This window comes from Lithobates pipiens, unplaced genomic scaffold, assembly GCF_037356315.1.
Source record: "Lithobates pipiens isolate NorthernLeopardFrog02 unplaced genomic scaffold, aLitPip1_a1.2 Scaffold_27, whole genome shotgun sequence".
In the NCBI taxonomy this organism is placed as follows: Eukaryota; Metazoa; Chordata; class Amphibia; order Anura; family Ranidae; genus Lithobates; species Lithobates pipiens.
Window position 1 is genome coordinate 142,766,179 of NW_027507788.1, and position 21,478 is coordinate 142,787,656.

The following is a 21,478-nucleotide window of genomic DNA, read 5'->3' on the forward strand; positions in this document are numbered from 1 at the left end:
GCCACTAGGTTGGATTACCTGGGTATGGTCATCGACACCGCTCAGGGCAAGGTGTTTCTTCCAAGGCCAAAAGCCTTGGCCATTGGGGATCTGGTGCTCCTAATTCTGGGCAGGAGATCATCCCCCATTCGATTGTGCATGAGACTGTTAGGGAAGATGGTCGCCTCCTTCGAGGCCGTCCCATTCGCCCAGTTCCACTCAAGGCCCCTGCAAAGATGCATCCTTGCGGCTTGGAACAGGAAGCCCCAATCCTTGGATCTTCCTATGCGTCTATCCCCAGGGACACGCAAGAGTCTCGTCTGGTGGTTACAAACCAAGAATTTGCTGAAGGGCAAAACTTTTCTTCCTCTTCCATGGAAGATTATCACGACAGATGCCAGCCTGACAGGCTGGGGAGCAGTGTTGGAGGAGATGTGCTCGCAGGGGAAATGGTCTGCGATCGAGAAGCTATTGCCCATAAATGTCTTGGAGATCCGGGCAGTTTATATGGCTCTCATAAAGTGGTCTTACAGACTACGAGGTCTCCCTGTTCGGGTTCAGTCCGACAATGCCACAGCAGTGGCTTATATCAATCACCAGGGAGATAACAGGAGTCTGGTTGCCCAAAAAGAGGTGAATCGCATACTTGTCTGGGCAGAAAAGCATGTTCCGTGTCTTTCTGCAGTCTTCATTCCAGGAGTGGAAAATTGGCAGGCGGAATTTTCTGAGCCGCCAGCAGTTGTGCCCAGGAGAATGGGCTCTGCAGCCCGACGTGTTTCTGAACATATGTCACAGGTGGGGTACTCCAGACGTAGATCTGTTTGCATCCAGGTTCAACAGGAAACTGGACAATTTTGTGTCAAGGACAAGAGATACACTTGCTCAGGGGTCAGACAGTTCCCTGGGATCAGTACAATCTGATCTATTCCTTCCCCCCGAGCCCGCTTCTGTCGCGGTTCCTGGGAAGAGTCAAGAGGGAGACAAAATCGGTCCTTTTTGTGGCCCCGGCTTGGCCCAGGCGACCTTGGTACGCAGAGATCATGAAGTTGACAGTAGGCAGGCCATGGATCCTCCCTCTCCGGCCAGATCTGCTCTCACAGGGTCCAATTTACCATCCTGCTTTACACAGTCTGAATTTGACGGTTTGGCTGCTGAGACCCACATTCTGAGAGACCGTGGCCTTTTGGGGCCAGTCCTTTCTACTCTGGTCAATGCCAGAAAGCCGGCCTCCAGGCTTATTTATTACAAAATCTGGAGGGCATATGTTTCCTGGTGTGAACTCAGGAAATGGCATCCTAGAAAGTATGTCATTAGCAGGGTCTTGGCCTTTCTCCAGTCAGGCCTAGAAATGAAATTGGCCATAAGCACGATCAAGGTGCAGATTTCGGCCCTGTCAGTGTTTTTTCAGAAGCCACTTGCATCGCATTCCCTGGTGCGGGCTTTCATCCAGGGGGCCATGCGGATAAGACCGCCAGTCAAACCTCCGGTATGCCCATGGGATCTGAATTTGGTTCTCTCGGCTTTGCAGGGGCAACCATTTGAACCTTTGCATCTGGCTTCATTAGTTCGCCTGACTGAAAAATTGGTTTTCTTGGTAGCCATATCCACGGCTAGAAGAGTGTCAGAACTAGCAGCTCTCTCCAGCAAAGAGCCGTATTTAATTGTTTATAAGGACCGGGTGGTCATGCGCCCCAATAGGTCCTTTCTACCTAAGGTGGTTTCTGGATTCCATTTGAATCAAGACGCAATCCTACCATCGTTTTTTCCCGGACCCACAGTCCGTAGAAGAAGAATCTTTGCACACTTTGGATGTGGTTAGAGCAATCAGTATATATCTTCAAGCAACTGCTCAGATAAGGAAAACTGATTGCTTATTTATTTTGCCGGAAGGCCCTAGGAAGGGCCAGGCGGCGTCAAAATCCACTCTCCATATGGGAGGGGTTATATAGGGGAGGAATTCTCCTTAATTGGGGTTAACCAGCGTCCAATCACCAGAGGTGCCTATATAACCCACTATGTAATGAAGCTCCTGGGTCCCATGATGTACTCTCAAGAAAAGGATTTTACAGGTAAGCTGTATATAAAAATCCAATTTTTATTCCCTAGGGTCTCTGCTAAAAAATATATATATAATTTTTGGGGGGTCTAAGTGATTTTCTAGCAGAAAATACAGGATTTTTTCTTGTAAGCAACAAGTGTCAGAAAAGATTTAGTCTTTAAATGGTTAAACTGAGAACTCTACACATTAAGTTCAGTCCATTGAAGAAGAAACATTGTATCTCTTTGATGTTTTCTTGGCAGACTGCCCAGAGAGGAGGAAAGCCTCCACTGATTAAGTTCAGGCAACTTACATTGCCTTCTATTACAGAAGTCTTTTGCAAGTTGTGCTGAATATATAATCGGCCTTTTTATCAGCACAATCGGCCGATATATCGGTCAACCTCTATTGAAGAGTGCACTATGTACAGAGAGCAGGGTTGAGGGGTGCGCTATGTACTGAGTGCAGGGTTGAGGGGTGCACTATGTACTGAGTGCAGGGTTGAGAGGTGCACTACATAAAAAGTGCAGGGTTGAGAGGTGTGCTACGTACAGTGTTAAATATATATGCTGTTGAGCATATACCCCCATGCCACACCTATGTGCTTATATATTATATATTAAGGCAGCTGCTGTTATAACTAAAAAGTACAGCAATGCTTGATAAACACACTGAATAAAATCTGTGACTAAACAGAGCTTGCTATGTTGGATGCAATCCTATTATACGGTCATAATTTAATAAACCACATATTATTGAAAAGGTGTCAATTTGTGAATTTAAATAAATAAATATAAAATATAATCCTGTGACTAATAAAATAATACAACAAGAAGTGTTCTAGTCCATGTATCAAACAAACTCTTTGTAGGGATATTGTAACCAGTAGGGATGGCCGAACGGTTCACCCGGCGGTCGTTTTGCGGAGAATTTCGGCTGTTCGCCGTCCGCCTGATCGGCGGACTATTGCCGTCGTTCACCCGGCGGACTTCCGTGTTTACTGTGTAAAAGAACTTTGACCTATGATGACACATCCATCATGGGGTACAGGACAGCCAATTGAGACATTACAGCACATGGACACTTGGACATTCCCCCTAACTTATAAATAGACCCGATCCGGCAGCCATTTTACATTCTTTCTTCTGTCACTATAGGGAGAGGTTGCTGTGTGGAGCAGGGAGAGACTGCAGTGACCCAAATCGCTAGCTATTTGGTCCACAAAAGTTATTTTCAGGACTGGTATAGGTGTTAGGTGTAGTTCAGGATATAGGTTTGAGGCACTGCTGTGCTACTGATTGTTGCAGCAGCCTGCCTTTTGTCATTGTAGAGAGAGGGACAGGACACTGTGTGCTGCAGGGACAGTCAGTTTAATCATTAGCTGTTACTATTAGGTCCACAAAAGTGCTATTCAAGTTATTGTTCCAGCAGCCTGTGTTTTGTCAGTTTAAATAGGGACAGACAGGAAGCTGTGTGTGAGGCAGTGAGGGACAGTCAGTTTAATCAGTAGCTGTTACTATTAGGTCCACAAAGGTTCTTTTCAGGACTGGTATGGTAATAGGCATGTACACGTATAATATTCTTTCTTCCAAATATAGAAAGAATATTATACTTGACTGCTGCCCTTCTGCTGCAGTAGTCCTTTATCAGTATAGGGACAGAGGTACAGTCTGCTAATCATTCACAACCTACTTGTTCCACAAAGGTCCTTATAAGGACTGGTAAGGTATAGGGTATTACAGTACATAGGGTTGAGTGAGGTACAGTCTGCTATTCCTTAGGGACTGGTATAGGTCCACAATATATAGGGTTGAGGTGCACTACTGCTGACTGCTGCCCTTCTGCTGCAGTAGTCCTTTATCAGTATAGGGACTGAGGTACAGTCTGCTAATCATTCACAACCTACTTGTTCCACAAAGGTCCTTATAAGGACTGGTAAGGTATAGGGTACTACAGTACATAGGGTTGAGTGAGGTACAGTCTGCTATTCTGTAAGGACTGGTATAGGTCCACAATACATAGGGTTGAGGTGCACTACTGCTGACTGCTTCCCTTCTGCTGCAGTAGTCCTTTATCAGTATAGGGACAGAGGTACAGTCTGCTAATCATTCACAACCTACTTGTTCCACAAAGGTCCTTATAAGGACTGGTAAGGTATAGGGTACTACAGTACATAGGGTTGAGTGAGGTACAGTCTGCTATTCCTTAAGGACTGGTATAGGTCCACAATATATAGGGTTGAGGTGCACTACTGCTGACTGTTGCCCTTCTGCTGCAGTAGTCCTTTATCAGTATAGGGACTGAGAGTTTTGTCACAGGGTCATTTAAAAAATGACAGGCAGAGGAAGAGGCAGGCCCTTTCCGCAGGGGTGGTAGGGGTAGGGCAGGAGCAACAGGCTTGAGCCAAAGTGGGAAGTTGCAGAAGGTGCGTTCAATTACTTTAAAGGACGCACCAGACTTGGTTGAGTGGCTCACTCAGCCTTACTCTTGTGCACCCTCCTCATCCTCTCGATCTGCACCCTCTTCTTCACTCTCTGCTATGTGCACCCCCAAAGATACTACCACCAACAACACCACCACATACCTTCTGCTTGAGTCACAGGAATTATTTTCCGATCCATATCAAGACATTTCTGATGCGCAGCCACTCTTGGTATTGGATCAGGAAGAGGAGGTAGCAACAACCGCCACTCAGCAGTCTGACGACAGTACCCAGATCAGCCAAAGGAGGAGGTTGGTCCCCGGTGTTGCTGCCTACTCCGAGATCTCTACTTATAGGGGTGGGGAAGGTGATGTCCATGATGACGTGTCTAGTGATGTCACGTGGGTGCCCACAAGAGAGGAAGAGGAGGGGAGTTCAGAGGGAGATATGGACCAGCAGATAGGGAGGAGAAGCAGGAATAACTTACATTGCACAAGAGGGACAAAGCAGACTGCAAATGTGTCAGGAGCGAGTCATCGGCCATGTATGGTCACATCTGGCGCTCCCAGGACACCGGCACATGGCTCCGCAGTGTGGGCTTTTTTTAACGTGTCCGCTGCTGACAATAGCGTTGCCATCTACAATCTTTGCAGTCAACGCATTAGTCGCGGTAAGCCCAACACTCACCTAGGGACGACCGCCTTAAGAAAGCACATGAGCAGCCATCACCGAGCCCAGTGGGAGCAACGGAACACACAAAGCCACACTCCAGGCTCTCACCGTCCAGCCTCGTCTTCTACTTCTCCTCTCTCCTCACAATTGTCCTCCACTCCACCTTCCATCACGCCAAGCTCACGTTTTTCTGCAAAAAGGCAGGCTTCTGTGGGCCTAATGTTCGAGCGTAAAAAAATGATGACGCCGGATAACCCTCTTGCCCAATGGTTGACGGCTGGCTTGTCAGAACTCATAGCCCGCCAACTACTGCAATATAAACTGGTGGACTCGGAGGCCTTTCGAAAATTTGTGGCCATTGGAACACCACAATGGAAGGTCCCAGGAAGGAAGTATTTCTCAGAGAAGGGCATCCCAGAGCTATATGGCCATGTTCAGCGGCAAGTGAAATGTATCTCTGGCACACAGTGTCGGTGCCAAGATACATCTGACCACAGACACGTGGTCTAGCAAGCACGGGCAGGGAAGGTATATCACTTTTACTGCCCACTGGGTGAATCACGCACGTGCCATGCATGGCACACGTCTTAAACTTGGTCGTGCAGCGATTCCTTGTCAAATACCCTGGGGTCCAGGACATCTTGCGGCAGGCAAGGAAAATCTCGGCCCATTTCAGAAGATCTTACACGACCATGGCTCGCCTTGCTGACATTCAGCGGCGACACAATCTGCCGGTCAGATGTTTTATTTGAGATTGCCCGACGCGATGGAACTCAACCTTCTATATGCTTGATAGGCTGCTCCAGCAGAAACGTGCAGTTAACGTCTACCTGTATGAACTCTGCAGCAGAACAGGTTCTGGGGAGCTGGGTTTTTTTTCACCACGCCAGAGGCTGCTCATGCGCGACGCATGCAGACTTCTGCGGCCAAACTGGTCAGTCACAGCCATGGTGCCATCGGTGACATGGTACCTTATGCCTTCTTTATGGAGTGTGCATTGCGTCGTGTCATTGATCAAGCTGTGGAGGAGCAGGAGTGGGAAGATGAGAAAGTCGCAATGCTGGATGAATTCCCAGGGGGGGCTACTCTATCTGAGACAAGTCAACAACAGGAGTCTGAAGAGGAGTCAGAGGAGAATGGTGTCGGGGCGGATGAGGAGGAGCAAGAAGAGCATGCTTTAAACCTTTCTGGGATCCCTGTTGTTGTGCGTGGACGGGGAGAGGAGAATGAAGAGGACGACATTATCCTGGATGATGAGCAGGAGCCAGGCCACCACACCGCTTCCAGTTTAGTGCAAATGGGGGCCTTCATGCTCCAGTGTTTTAATAGGGACCCCCGTATAAAAAGCATAAGGGTCAAGGACCAGTACTGGGTGGCAATGTACTTAGACCCCCGGTACAAACACAAAATGGCGGAAATTTTACCGCCGTCACAGAGGGCTGTCAGAATGCAGCACTTCCAGGCCTTGCTTTGAGAAATGCTGCATTCTGCTTTTGCTTGCGCTGGCAGAGGAGCAATTCCCACTCCCAGAGAAGGAGTTGCGGGTACCAATCCAACAGCGCCTGCAAGAAGAGGCCGGTTTGAAGATGTGTTGGTGACTTCGGATATGAGATCATTCTTTCAGCCGACCCATCGACAGGTGTCATCCGGATCCAGCATCAGGGAACGCCTAGACCGTCAGGTGTCCGACTACATCGGGTTAACGGCCGATGTGGACGCTCTGAGGAGTGATGAAACCCTGGACTACTGGGTGGGCAGGCTTGACCTCTGGCCAGAGCTTGCCCAATTTGCAATCGAACTGTTGGCCTGCCCCTCATCCAGTGTCCTGTCCGAAAGGACGTTCAGCGCAGCAGGGGGGATCGTGACCGATAAGCGTACTCGCCTAGGTCACGACAGTGTTAACTACCTCACATTTCTAAAAATGAATGAGGCATGGATCTCGGAGGAATTCAACACATGTGACCAGTAGACCATGTATATGTCTAGAAACGATTTTTTTAATCGAGCACACAGACCTTCTTTCTTCATTTGGCTCACTTCCTTGTCCAAAAAAAGCACACCGTACTATATGCCCGTACCCTCCTGTTTGAAGAGGTTGAGCGGTGTCATAATTCTACTGGGGCTGCTTATAATGAGGGGCTCCCACCATCCCTGTGCTATGCTGACATCCTCCTGGGGCTGCTTATTATGAGGGGCTCCCACCATCCCTGTGCTGTGCTGACTTCCTCCTGGGGCTGTACCTCTGCTGTGCATATTATGAGGGGCTCCCACCATCCCTGTGCTATGCTCATTATGAGGGGCTCTCACCATCCCTGTGTTATGCTGACATCCTCCTGGGGCTGCTTATTATGAGGGGCTCCCACCATCCCTGTGCTGTGCTGACTTCCTCCTGGGGCTGTACCTCTGCTGTGCATATTATGAGGGGCTCCCACCATCCCTGTGCTATGCTCATTATGAGGGGCTCTCACCATCCCTGTGCTATGCTGACTTCCTCCTGGGTCTGCTTACGGTGCAGATGTCAGTGCTGTATATCACGGTGCTGGTGTCAGTGCTGTATATCACGGTGCTGGTGTCAGTGCTTTATGTCACGCTGCTGATGTCAGTGTTCTCTATCACGGTGCTGCTGTCAGATCACTCTATCACGGTGCAGGTGTCAGTGCTCTATATCACGGTGCTGGTGCTGGTGATCATCTCCTGCACCCTCTTCTTTGCCTACCCTGACCTTTCCTTGCCTCCATTGTCTCAAGAGTCCTGAATTGTCAGAATTTCACATATAAAAAAAGAATGCTTGTAGTTGTCGATCCCAGATTCACTTCATACATGTGTTATGTCACGGTGGGTGCTGCTGTCAGATCACTCTATCACAGTGCAGGTGTCAGTGCTCTATATCACGGTGCCGGTGTCAGTGCTTTATGTCACGCTGCTGATGTCAGTGCTCTCTATCACGGTGCTGGTGTCAGTGCTCTCTATCACGGTGCTGGTGTCAGTGCTCTCTATCACGGTGCTGGTGTCAGTGCTTTATGTCACGCTGCTGATGTCAGTGCTGTATATCACGGTACTGGTGTCAGTGCTGTATATCACGGTACTGGTGTCAGTGCTTTATGTCACGCTGCTGATGTCAGTGCTCTCTAGCACGCTGCTGATGTCAGTGCTCTCTATCATGGTGCTGGTGTCAGTGCTGTATATCACGGTGCTGGTGTCAGTGCTTTATGTCACGCTGCTGATGTCAGTGCTCTCTATCACGGTGCTGGTGTCAGTGCTGTATATCCCGGTACTGGTGTCAGTGCTTTATGTCACGCTGCTGATGTCAGTGCTCTCTATCACGCTGCTGATGTCAGTGCTCTCTATCACGGTGCTGGTGTCAGTGCTGTATATCACGGTGCTGGTGTCAGTGCTTTATGTCACGCTGCTGATGTCAGTGCTCTCTATCACGGTGCTGGTGTCAGTGCTGTATATCACGGTACTGGTGTCAGTGCTTTATGTCACGCTGCTGATGTCAGTGCTCTCTATCACGGTGCTGGTGTCAGTGCTGTATATCACGGTGCTGGTGTCAGTGCTTTATGTCACGCTGCTGATGTCAGTGCTCTCTATCACGGTGCTGGTGTCAGATCACTCTATCACGGTGCAGGTGTCATTACTGTATGTCACGCTGCTGATGTCAGTGCAGTATATCACGGTGCTGGTGTCAGTGCTGTATATCACGGTGCTGGTGTCAGTGCTGTATATCACGGTGCTGGTGTCATTGCTGTATGTCACGCTGCTGATGTCAGTGCTCTCTATCACGGTGCTGGTGTCAGTGCTGTATATCACGGTGCTGGTGTCATTGCTGTATGTCACGCTGCTGATGTCAGTGCTCTCTATCACGGTGCTGGTGTCAGATCACTCTATCACGGTGCAGGTGTCATTGCTGTATGTCACGCTGCTGATGTCAGTGCTCTCTATCATGGTGCTGGTGTCAGATCACTCTATCACGGTGCAGGTGTCATTGCTGTGTGTCACGCTGCTGATGTCAGTGCTCTCTATCACGGTGCTGGTGTCAGTGCTGTATATTACGGTGCAGGTGTCATTGCTGTATGTCACGCTGCTGATGTCAGTGCTCTCTATCACGGTGCTGGTGTCAGTGCTTTATGTCACACTGCTGATGTCAGTGCTCTCTATCCCGGTGCTGGTGTCAGTGCTGTATATCACGGTGCAGGTGTCATTGCTGTATGTCACGCTGCTGATGTCAGTGCTTTCTATCACGGTGCTGGTGTCAGTGCTGTATATCACGGTGCTGGTGTCAGTGCTTTATGTCACGCTGCTGATGTCAGTGCTCTCTATCACGGTGCTGGTGTCAGTGCTGTATAACACGGTGCTGGTGTCAGTGCTTTATGTCACGCTGCTGATGTCAGTGCTTTCTATCACGGTGCTGGTGTCAGTGCTGTATATCACGGTGCTGGTGTCAGTGCTTTATGTCACGCTGCTGATGTCAGTGCTCTCTATCACGGTGCTGGTGTTAGTGCTGTATATCATGGTGCTGGTGTCAGTGCTTTATGTCACGCTGCTGATGTCAGTGCTCTCTATCCCGGTGCTGGTGTCAGTGCTGTATATCACGGTGCAGGTGTCATTGCTGTATGTCACGCTGCTGATGTCAGTGCTTTCTATCACGGTGCTGGTGTCAGTGCTGTATATCACGGTGCTGGTGTCAGTGCTTTATGTCACGCTGCTGATGTCAGTGCTCTCTATCACGGTGCTGGTGTCAGTGCTGTATAACACGGTGCTGGTGTCAGTGCTGTATAACACGGTGCTGGTGTCATTGCTGTATGTCACGGTGCTGGTGTCAGTGCTCTCTATCACGGTGCTGGTGTTAGTGCTGTATATCATGGTGCTGGTGTCAGTGCTTTATGTCACGCTGCTGATGTCAGTGCTCTCTATCATGGTGCTGGTGTCAGTGCTGTATATCACGGTGCTGGTGTCAGTGCTTTATGTCACGCTGCTGATGTCAGTGCTCTCTATCACAGTGCTGGTGTCAGTGCTGTATATCACGGTGCTGGTGTCATTGCTGTATGTCACGCTGCTGATGTCAGTGCTCTCTATCACGGTGCTGGTGTCAGTGCTGTATATCACGGTGCTGGTGTCATTGCTGTATGTCACGCTGCTGATGTTAGTGCTCTCTATCACGGTACTGGTGTCAGATGACTCTATCACGGTGCAGGTGTCATTGCTGTATGTCACGCTGCTGGTGATCATCTCCTGCACCCTCTTCTTTGCCTACCCTGACCTTCCCTCTCCTCCATTGCCTTCATGCGCTCCACAGTCCTGAATTGTCATAACAATTGCACATATAAAAAAAGAATGCTTGTAGTTGTCGATCCCAGATTCACCTCATACATGTGTTATGTCATTGGCCATGTGGTGGGACTATCTTTGCACAGCTAGTAATTATTTTGTGGCTGCAAATTTGACCTGTAGGTTTGCAAAGTTCGCCTCCCATTGAAGTCAATGTTGCCCGCCGCGAACCTTATGGTTCGCGAACTATCGGCCGCGTTCGCGGTCCGCGTTTGCGAAACATCCCGTCGGAAGTTCGTCCATCACTAGTAACCAGCACTGATGGGATCTAGTATGATAAGGTAACAATGAAAAACAATGTAGGATGGGGGTTGGTTGATCAAGCTGTCTTTGTTCCTGTGTAGATGATTCCAACAGGTGTAACAAGAGTCCTGACCACACACACCCTTACCATTCACACATTTTTTTGTTGTGCATGACTTCCAAAAAAGACAGACAAAAAATGGGATCTGGGTCCCTACTCTTAGGACAGGAGGAGTCAAATTGGGCTTGTATGGTCCCCGTAACCAAGTGCAGATCTTCAGCTGGGATATCTCGTCATCCCTGCACACCAGATCGTTCAGGTATGGGCTTCCACCAATGCTCCTTCTCCTTCCTGCACCTTCCTGTACTGAGTGCATGTGCTGTGTACTCCATATTACTCCCCAAGTACAGAACTTTTTTCCCCACACATCCTCTAAAAGAATGGGGCTGCTGCAAAATAGCAGCTACAACCTACCTGCCCCCACCAGCAGCCTGCACTGATATTCTGAATTAAGGAGCTTTAGTGTCCCTCCTATGCTTTCCTATAGAAATATGCAGGGGGGCAGGGGGAGGGGTCCTGTGTGGCTGTCACTTGTAAATACGGAAGCAGCATTGTACAAGTGACAGTAGTAAGCAAGGAGAAAGGTAACCAGCACCGGAGAAGGCAGAACTTTCCAGCTGACAGAAAACTCTGCTGGTGCCTACGCTAGCTCGCACCTACAGTGCACAGTTGCTGGAGCCACTTGGTTCCACTCTGGGACTCGATCCTCGATTTTCCGGGGTGCCGGGACTTGCATCAAATCCCGGGATGGTCCCAGAAAGCCTGGGCTGGTTGGGAGGTATGATAATATGGTAAATTTAAGTAACCGTGACAGAAGAAGAAGGCCCCATGGTGATCTGCTAGCAAAGTATTCCTAAAACTATTAATCTCAAAATCTTTAGAAACAGAACATTATATATACTGTATATAGTAGATATATTGAAACATGATCAGGCTCAGCTGAAGTGGCAGAAATAAACCATGCACAAGACAGGGACACCCAAGAACAGTCCAAGTAGAATTGTCCTGCGCTTATATTCAGCAAGGCGGTAAACAAACAAAATTCAGTGCAAGAGGGCTTTGTACAGCAAGTCCATAACATAAAACAAACATCTGTTCTTTCGAGCCACTAACGAAACTTAAGTCAGTTCCTGATCAACAGGGTGCCCTTTAATAGGTTCCCAAAATAAGTGGGCAGCATTTTTACCCTTTTAGTGTTCTGTCAGCACTTAGCCTTTTCATGCAAAAGCAGGCTCCCACAGCAGAAAGTCCTAAACATCGCAGTCAGCTCACACACAAAAAGGCCTCCTCACAGATGACATTGATTAATAAAGTCTGGGTACCAGGTAGGATGTAGATCTGGGGATGGAGCCTTTATTCCACCAAAGCTCTGCAAAGTCTGCGGGCACCAGGACTCATTCCAGAACGTATTAAAAACTGAGAAAATAAAAAAACATATACACCATACACAACCCTGACAACCCTGCCATATATACTGCAAGTATAAATATATATGTAGCGCTACCCCCGCAGGAGCCGCTGGTATTTTGCCTTCCCCACTTTTCCTCTGCAGACAGGCACAACGTAGATTTACACAGCTGGGTATACACACACATTTCCACTCCTTGTCTCCAATGACCAGTCTAGGATTTTTGTTTTGTTACTTTATTGGAGAACTTGGATAGGAAAGGGATATACTATAGTAGGATACTCCAAATTGAACTATTCATATTGAGGACTCTAACTTCCTTTTCTAGGGAAACTTGGCTTGCAGAAGGCAGATATAGATTTCTTCACTATATAAGTTTTTATTTTGCCCTATATATATGGTGGATGGAGAAAGTTTTTTGCCGCACTCACAGCCAGTGAAGCAGACGAGTAGTGTGGATGGAAAACAGCTGAGCATGAAGTAGGAGAGTGATCACCTTTGATTGGAGAGCAGATCATCCTTGCTGTGGAAGAGAGTGGGATATCGCTCGGTGTGGAGGGTTCATTCCCGATATATGCCCATTTGATCCTTGGATCTGGTACGCTCCCATTTGGTAATTTTCATATATCAGTTGCGGGATTACATATGGAGGCTGTATTAGAAGAAATAGAGCAAAGAAAAAACTTTGCCATTCAGTTAAAGTTTGCTTATTTTCCACGTTTTTTTTTTTTTGTTTTTTTTTACCCTGCAGAACATATGGACTTATAACCATAACCACTACTGATTCATATAATTGTGTGTTTATACGCTGTGGACATTTGTTTGGGTAATTTAAAAAAAAAAAAACCCTTAGGGGATGAACGACACCTAGGTCGCGCAATTGAAGCTCTTTTTCACTTACACTTAACCCTATAGTCAGGTTTTTTTAGTTGCAGCACCTGGCAATGTTTTATCACCTTTGAGTGTTTTTTCAGGTGGAGTTTATATACTCCAAAAAAAATTTCACATACCTTGTATGTATATTGTTGCACATTGTGTTTATTTGAGGTCATTTGTACCTCGTTAATCAATTATCACCGTTTAGCGCAGATTTTTCCCTTTTAAGCAATATTCCCTTTTAAACATAGATTTCTTCACGGCTGCAGCACACTGATTGTAGAGCTGATAAAGAGGGGATAACTAAGGATCCTTAGGGTGTCTGTACTCACAAGGCTCCTGAAGCACCACTTTCAGTCTTCTCTCTCCGTGATACCAGACCAGATGCACTGTAGACTTTCCCATTGTCAGCTATGGTAGGACCAGGGTCAGCCACACAGACTTGGGGCCCTATGTTAGTAATTCAGGCCCTCCAAGTCACCTACCTGAGGCCACATGACAGCAAGTGCTGGTTCAATCCTCTGCTAGGAATCACCAAGAGCCCATGTGTTCTTAAACATAAATACAGGCACCCAGCATGTCTGTATTTCCCCTCCCATGCCTATATTTCCCCTCCCCTTCTAATTGCACGGCGGCACCCAAAAGTAGAGAAAGAGTACACTTGCCTGGGGAAAGGTTTTTTTTTTTTCTTTTAATTGCTACAGTCTGCAGATAACGGTGCCAAGTCTTCTGCCTGCGCCCACCCCCCTCCTTCTGGGGAATTCTCTGACTGGGATGGCTCACCAGCCCCATTGCAGCCAGATCCTTGGCCTCAGCAGCCAGACCCTTGGCCACAGCAGCCAGACCCCTGGCCCCAGCAGCCCAGCTCCAACAGCCAGACCCCTGGCTCCAGCAGCTGGACCCTTGACCCCAGCAGCCAGACCTTTGGCCTCAACAGCCTGACCCTTGGCCTCAACAGCCTGACCCTTGGCCCCAGAATCTTGACCCTTGGCCCCAGCAGCCTGACCCTTGGCCCCAGCAGCCAGACCCCTGGCCCCAGGACCAGCAGCACAGATCCAGTAGCCAGACCCTTGGCCCCAGCAGCCAGACCCTTGGCCCCAGCCCCAGTAACCAGGCCCCAGCAGCAAGGGCCCAGCAGCCAGAGCCCTGGTTCCAGCAGCCAGATCCTTGGCCCCAGCAGCCGAACCCTTGGCCCCAGAAGCCTCGCCCCTGGCCCCAGCAGCCAGACCTCAGGACCAGCAGCCCAGCTCCAGCAGCCAGACCCTTGGCCCCAGAAGCCAGACCCATCTCATGGACACTGGTATAATGGCATTTCATGGGCACTGGTAAAGCTGCATTTAATTGGCACTGGCAAGCTTGATTTTTATTGGGGGGGGGGGGGGGGGGAGTCGGCACCAGTGCAAAGCGTCACCTCCCTGAAATGAGTTTTAAACCTCCCTGAAATTAGTTTTTGCAGGTTGGGATGTCTGGCAAAAACATTTACCTGTCAGTCTGTCTTTTATCACTACAAATATATTTGGCACTGGTCCTGTGCTCTGCCCACTGCTGTCACCTATAAACATATATTGCTGCTTCTGTGTTTATAGCTGACAGCTCAATAGCTCACCTCTCCTGGCGACTCCCATAAAACCCTATCTGTCCCAGCATTCACGGTCAGCTGGCCAGGCACTATGTGTTAATGGGTGGGAGAGGGGTGTCACCTCTTTGACCTCCTTCTCTTGCCTGGTGGGAGATCCAAATGTGTGTGCTGTGTTGAAATATGCTTTTATAGGTAAATGTGTGAAAGACATGGAACTTTAAGAGGGGGGGCAGTTGAGGCAGGGCCGGTGCTACCACTAGGAAAACTAGGCAGCCGCCTAGGTCACACTACCACCTAGGGCACAGCCACGGCCTCTGTCCCAGTGCAGTGAAGCTCCAGGAGCGTGTGAGCTTGGCTCTCCTCTCATGATCGCTCGCCCCCATTTTGTGTCCCAGGAACACATCCGCTGCATTTTCTGTGCCACCAAACTCACGATGTGTCCCACTGAGCGCCCTGCTGTCACATCTCCTCACTGCCTCTCCAGCCTGACCCTCTGGTACGGTCTGTGTACATACAGCTGAGGGGGCGGGGAGAAGTGCCAGACAGACGGTGAGCTGGCGGGGGGGGGGGGGGTGCACAGTGGCAGCATTCGATGGGCACAGTGGCAGCATTCGATGGGCACAGTGGCAGCATTTGATGGCACAGTGGCAGCATTTGATGGGCACAGTGGCAGCATTTGATGGGCACAGTGGCAGCATTTGATGGGCACAGTGTTAGAATTTGATTAGCACAGTGGGTGCATTTGATGGGCACAGTGGAAGCATTTGATGGCACAGTGGCAACATTTGGTAGGCACAGTGGCAGCATTTGATGGGAACAGGGACAGCGTTTGATGGCACAGTGGCAGAGTTTGATGGGCACAGTGGTGGCAATTGATGGGCATAGTGGCGCCATTTGATGGCACAGTGGCTGTGATTGATGGCACAGTGGCTGAGTTTGATGAGCACAGTGGATGCGTTTGATGGGCACAGTGGCGGCAATTGATGGGCACATTGGCTGCGTTTGATGGCACAGTGAGGCTACACTCAATGGGGTTTTTTCTAAAATGTTCAGTTTGTTTGTGCCCCCCAAAAATTTTGAGCACCAGCCACCACTGAATGTGATGGAAGATGAGGCCATGGGAAGGTAAGGAGCAGGCTGAATCCTCCGATCTACATCGAGCTGCTTTTTTTTGGGGGGGGGGGCAGGGAGATGGGGGGTGAATAGTGCAGGCAGTAGGAGTCAGGTAGGTCAGTGTAGTGGTCAGGTAGGTCAGTGTAGTGGTCAGGTAGGTCAGTGTATGTTTCAGGTAGGTCAGTGTATGTGTCAGGTAGGTCAGTGTATTGGTCGGGTATGTCAGTGTAGTGGTCAAGTATGTCAGTGTAGTGGTCAAGTATGTCAGTGTAGTGGTCAGGTAGGTCAGTGTATGTTTCAGGTAGGCCAGTGTATGTGTCAGGTAGATCAATGTATTGGTCAGCTAGGTCAGTTTATGTGTCAGGTTAAGTAGGACAGTGTATGTGGTCAGGTAGGTCAGTGTAGTGGTCAGGTAGGTCACATGTGTTACAAGGTCGGGGCAAAGGGAGTGTAGTCATGGGTGGAGCCAAGGGGGCGGCAAAATGAGGTTTCGCCTTGGTGTCGAAAAACTTTTCACCAGCCCTTAGTGAAGATGGAGTGTATTCAGAGGTGAGGGCTGGGGGTGGGGTACAGAGGTCAGAGCTGAAGGGGGTGCAAAACTGAGATGTGGCGCCATTTGATGGCACAGTGGCTGCGTTTGATGAGTACAGTGGATGTGTTTGATGGGCACAGTGGCGGCAATTGATGGGCACATTGGCTGTGTTTGATGGCACAGTGAGGCTACAATCGATAGGTTTTTTTCAAAATGTTTCAGTTTGTTTGTGCCCCCCAAAAATTTTGAGCACCAGCCTCCACTGAATGTGATGGAAGATGAGGCCATGGGGAGGTAAGGAGCAGGATGAATCCTCCGATCTGCATCGAGCTGCGTGTGTGGGGGGGAGGGGGGGTGAATAGTGCAGGAAGTAGGAGTCAGGTAGGTCAGTGTAGTGGTCAGGTAGGTCAGTGTAGTGGTCAGGCAGGTCAGTATATGTGCCAGATAGGTCAGTATATGTGCCAGATAGGTCAGTATATGTGCCAGATAGGTCAGTGTAGTGGTCAGATAGGTCAGTGTATGTGTCAGGGTATGTGTCAGGTAGGTCAGTGTATGTTTCAGGTAGGTCAGTGTATGTTTCAGGTAGGCCAGTGTATGTGTCAGGTAGATCAGTGTATTGGTCAGGTAGGTCAGTGTATGTGTCAGGTTAAGTAGGACAGTGTATGTGGTCAGGTAGGTCGGTGTAGTGGTCGGGTAGGTCACATGTGTTACAAGCTTGGGGCAAAGGGAGTATAGTCAGGGGTGGATCCAAGGGGGCTGCAAAATTAGGTTTCACCTTGGTGTCGAAAAACTTTTCAACAGCCCTTAGTGGAGATGGAGTGTATTCAGAGGTGAGGGCTGGGGGTGGGGTACAGAGGTCAGAGCTGAAGGGGGTGCAAAACTGAGATGTGGAAGGTGGTGCAGAGGTGAGCAGCTGTGGAAGAGAGCTGAACCCTGCACTGGGCATAGCCGCAATCCTGATCCCTGTACCGCAAGCATAAAGCACTCCGGAATCCTACACCTAGTGGAGGCCTGTGTATTGTGGGAGCACAGGCACTGCCCCCCACCCCCCCCCATCCATGTCCCCACTGTGCTATGCCAAAAGCATAGCCAGGTGCTTAACCAGAGCCCTCCGCTTGATGAACAGTAAATCCCTGCCTCTCGGTTCACACGGGAAGCTGGTGTAGTGTGACAAATGCAGAATCCACAAAACAACTGCAGGCCCCTGAATCTATAATTGCAGATACAAAAATAGTCTTTCCAGGTAACTGTAGCTGAAGTGGAAGAGGAATATGTAGCTGATTCCTCCCAGGGAGATGCATCATGTGGGGCTGATGAGGAACGGACTTGTAAGACTTTACTGGACAAGTCTGTATGAAGTGTTGTCGCCGGAGGCACTCAGTGGAAGAACAGGGAGATTCACTGTATTCTATTTTCTTGGGGGGCGCCCTTGGCATCCTAGCAGTAACTGCAGAAACAGGAGAAACAGTTCTTGGGGATACAGGTAGGTTTGTATTAGTCCTTTCAGATCGCCTTTCACATAGCCGTCGGTCGATCTGGGTGACAAGGTTGATCAGATCTTCCAGGGATGCTGGTACACCCACTCGGGCAAGTTCGTCTTTTAATGTATCTGAAAGTCCTAGACGAAATTGGTGGTGGAGAGCAGCCTTATTCCACTGGGTGTCTACACTCCATACACTGAAATCTGCCACATAGTCCTCAACAGACCTTAGGCCTTGTTGTAGTCTGCCAAGCATTGATTCTGCAGTCTGCTGGTGGAAGGGATCGGCATATAACTGGGACATGGCTGAGAAGAAGGAGTCGGTATCTGCCAAGACCAGATCATGTTGCTCCCTCTTGAAGACTCTGTATGATATAGGGTAATGCAGAAATTGATCGGCAAATGTCCTCTAAAGGCGAGGCCTCCCTTTGAGACTTCATCCGTGGATGACTGGTACTGTCACGTACCTGGTCAGATTCTGAAGGGAAAATGAGAGAGTGAGAGTGATAACACCAAATTTAACACACCTGCTCCCCATTCACACCTGAGACCTTGTAACACTAATGTGTCACATGACACTGGGAGGGAAAATGGCTAATTGGTCCCAATTTGGACATTTTCACTTAGGGGTGTACTCACTTTTGTTGCCAGCAGTTTAGACATTAATGGCTGTGTGTTGAGGTATTCTAAGGGGGAAGCAAATTGACATTGTTATACAAGCTGTACACTCACTACTTTACATTGTAGCAAAGTATAATTTCTTTAGTGTTGTCACATAAAAAGATATAATAAAATGTTTACAAAAAAGGTGAGGGGTGTACTCACTTTTTTGAGATGCTGTATATACATTGCATATATATATATTACACACAGTATATATTTGCTCATGGACTAGCAGGTTTACCATGAACAACTGATGTAGTGTTGCTTTGCAGAGCAAACAAGAGATTTAAGCTAATTTTAATAATGTATACGGGCTTATGTAAACAGTCATATTTTGCATACTTCACTGATTCTCATTTTCCTGTATTTTCCTAATTCCTTGTAAAACATGGAACCTGAGAGTAATGTTTTTACACAAAACAAAATATCCATACTCTATATCAATGGCATGCTTCCCCCTTGAGATTAGCCCACTTGAATTTCTGACTAATTTAGTTGTGTCAGTTGTTGAAAGCTGAACTTCAGGAAACCAGCTAAATACACAATTGAAGTACCGTATTTATCGGCGTATAGCATGCACCCCAAGTTTAGGAGGAAATTTTAAGAAAAAAGGTTTTAGGAGGGAAGTTTAAAGCGGGACTCCACCCTTAAGTGGAGCTTCCGCTCATTGGAACCCTCCCCCCCTCCGGCGCCACAATTGGCACCTTTCAGGGGGGAGGGGGGTGCAGGTACCTGTACAGTACAGGTATCTGCACCCACTTCCGGCATAGATATCTGCAGAAAGTACGCCCCCTTCCGCAGAATCTACGCCCCTTTCCGAAGGTCCCCCGCTGTCTGCTGGGAAACACACAGATCCCAGAGCGGGGACCATCCTTGCGCAGTAGGGAACCGGGAAATGAAGCCGCAAGGCTCCACTTCCTGATTCCCATACCCAAGAGGGCGGCGGCAGCACCCGAGAGATGATCGAGAGATCAGCTTCGGGTGCCGACATCGCGGGCGCGCTGGGCGGGTAAGTGTCATTATTTTAAAAGTCAGCAGCTGCAGTATTTGTAGCTGCTGGCTTTTTAAAAAAAAAAAAAAACGGCGGACTCCCACTTTAAGGAAAAAACTTACATTTAAATGCCCATCAATGCAGCCTTGTCAGTGTCATTTGCAGCCTTGCATTGCAGCCTTGTCAGTCATTTGCAGTCTTGTCAGTGTCATTGCAGGTTTGCCGTTTAAAAATGGCGCCGCCGAGATACAGAGTCCTGTGTATCTCCGTGGCGCTCGGTAGCTCTCGGCTGTTCTCTGCGGCTTTCGGCTATTTTCGGCTGCACTCAGCCATTCTCAGCGGTTTTCGGCCGTTCTCTGCGGCTTTCAGCTTTCCGAAAGCACTTGGCCAAAAATAGCAGAAAGCCGCCAAGAATAGCCGAAAGCCGCAGAAAACCTCACAGTCGGTGGGGGATCGGCATATAACACGCACCCACAATTTTCTCCTGGTTTTAAGGGGAAAAAAAGTGCGTGCTATATGCCGATAAATACGTATATATTTGTAAATGTTTTACCCTATGAATACTTTGTAATTTTCTGCAGACAATCTGTTGATCTGGGCACCCCTGCCAAAAGCATAGCCAGGTGCTTAACTTTACACTATAACAACAGTGGGACAGCTTGGTCAGTAATATGCCCCAGTGGCGGTGCGTCCATAAGGATGCATGGGCACCGCCCTTTCTCTCCAGCCACCCCCTCTAGCACCAATAGATAAAATCATGCATTGCATGAATCTATCTATGGCCGCCACTGCCAACTCTTATTCAGGTGCCAGGCCCCTTTTTGGCGCCTGAATTACAGCTGCATTTTTTTTATTTGAAGAACCCGATTAGACCCATAGGCTGGGTCTAATTAATATTCGCTTTCCTAACACTAAACCGCCTCCCCACCAATCAGGGGGGGAGAAGACATAGAGACAGGTTAAGTACAGATGGCGGGGGAGGGGGGGATACTGGCAGCATTTGATATGGCATAGTGGCTGCGTTTAATGGGCACAGTGGGAGTATTTGATGGGCACAGTGAGGCTGCATTTGATGGGCACAGTGGCTGCATTTGATGCACACAGCGGCTGCATTTGATGGGCACATTGGCTGCATATGATATCACAGTGGCTGCATATGATGGGCACAGTGGTCGCATTCAATGCTACACAGTGGCTGCATAAGATGGGCACAGTGGCTGCATAAGATGGGCACAGTAGCTGTATTTGATGGAGCACAATGGCAGCATTTGATGGCACAGTGGCAGCATGTTTGATGGCACAGTGGGAGCATTTGATAAGGGACAGTGACTGCATTTGATGGGCACAGTAGCTGTATTTGATGGGACACAATGGCAGCATTTGATGGCACAGTGGCCGCATTCAATGCTACACAGTGGCTGCATAAGATGGGCACAGTAGCTGTATTTGATGGAGCACAATGGCAGCATTTGATGGCACAGTGGCAGCATGTTTGATGGCACAGTGGGAGCATTTGATAAGGGACAGTGACTGCGTTTGATGGGCACAGTGGCTGCGTTTGATGGGCACAGTGGCGGCAATTGATGGGCACAGTGGCTGTGTTTGATGGTAAAAAATTAGCGCCATCCGCCACTGATATGCCCCTATCCTGCTGACTGGACAATGATAAATAAGCTACAGCACACAGATGAGGTAACTACTGTGCTCTTTCCTTATGTTAGCAGGTTCTGTGTACATGTGCATGACAGCAAATACTTATTGGTTACATTTAACATATAACTGTATCAATTGTCAATTGTTGTCTTGTTTTAATCAATGTATTGAGGGATTGGCAATTGGAGAGGCGATATGGACTTTCATGGTGCAGTATAGACTTGTACAGTTGTAATACAAAAATATAAATTTATTAAACAACACATAATTGTTAAAAATAGGCAGATATACAGTATATAAAGTATGCTACTCATAAGCGAAACACCCTATTCTCTCACATAATCAGGAAAAGAAAGATGGACAAATTCCCGCAATGGATTTACGGAAACAGAATTCCAGTTGAAACTCTACATGTTTCGTGGTGACCCACTTCTTCAGAA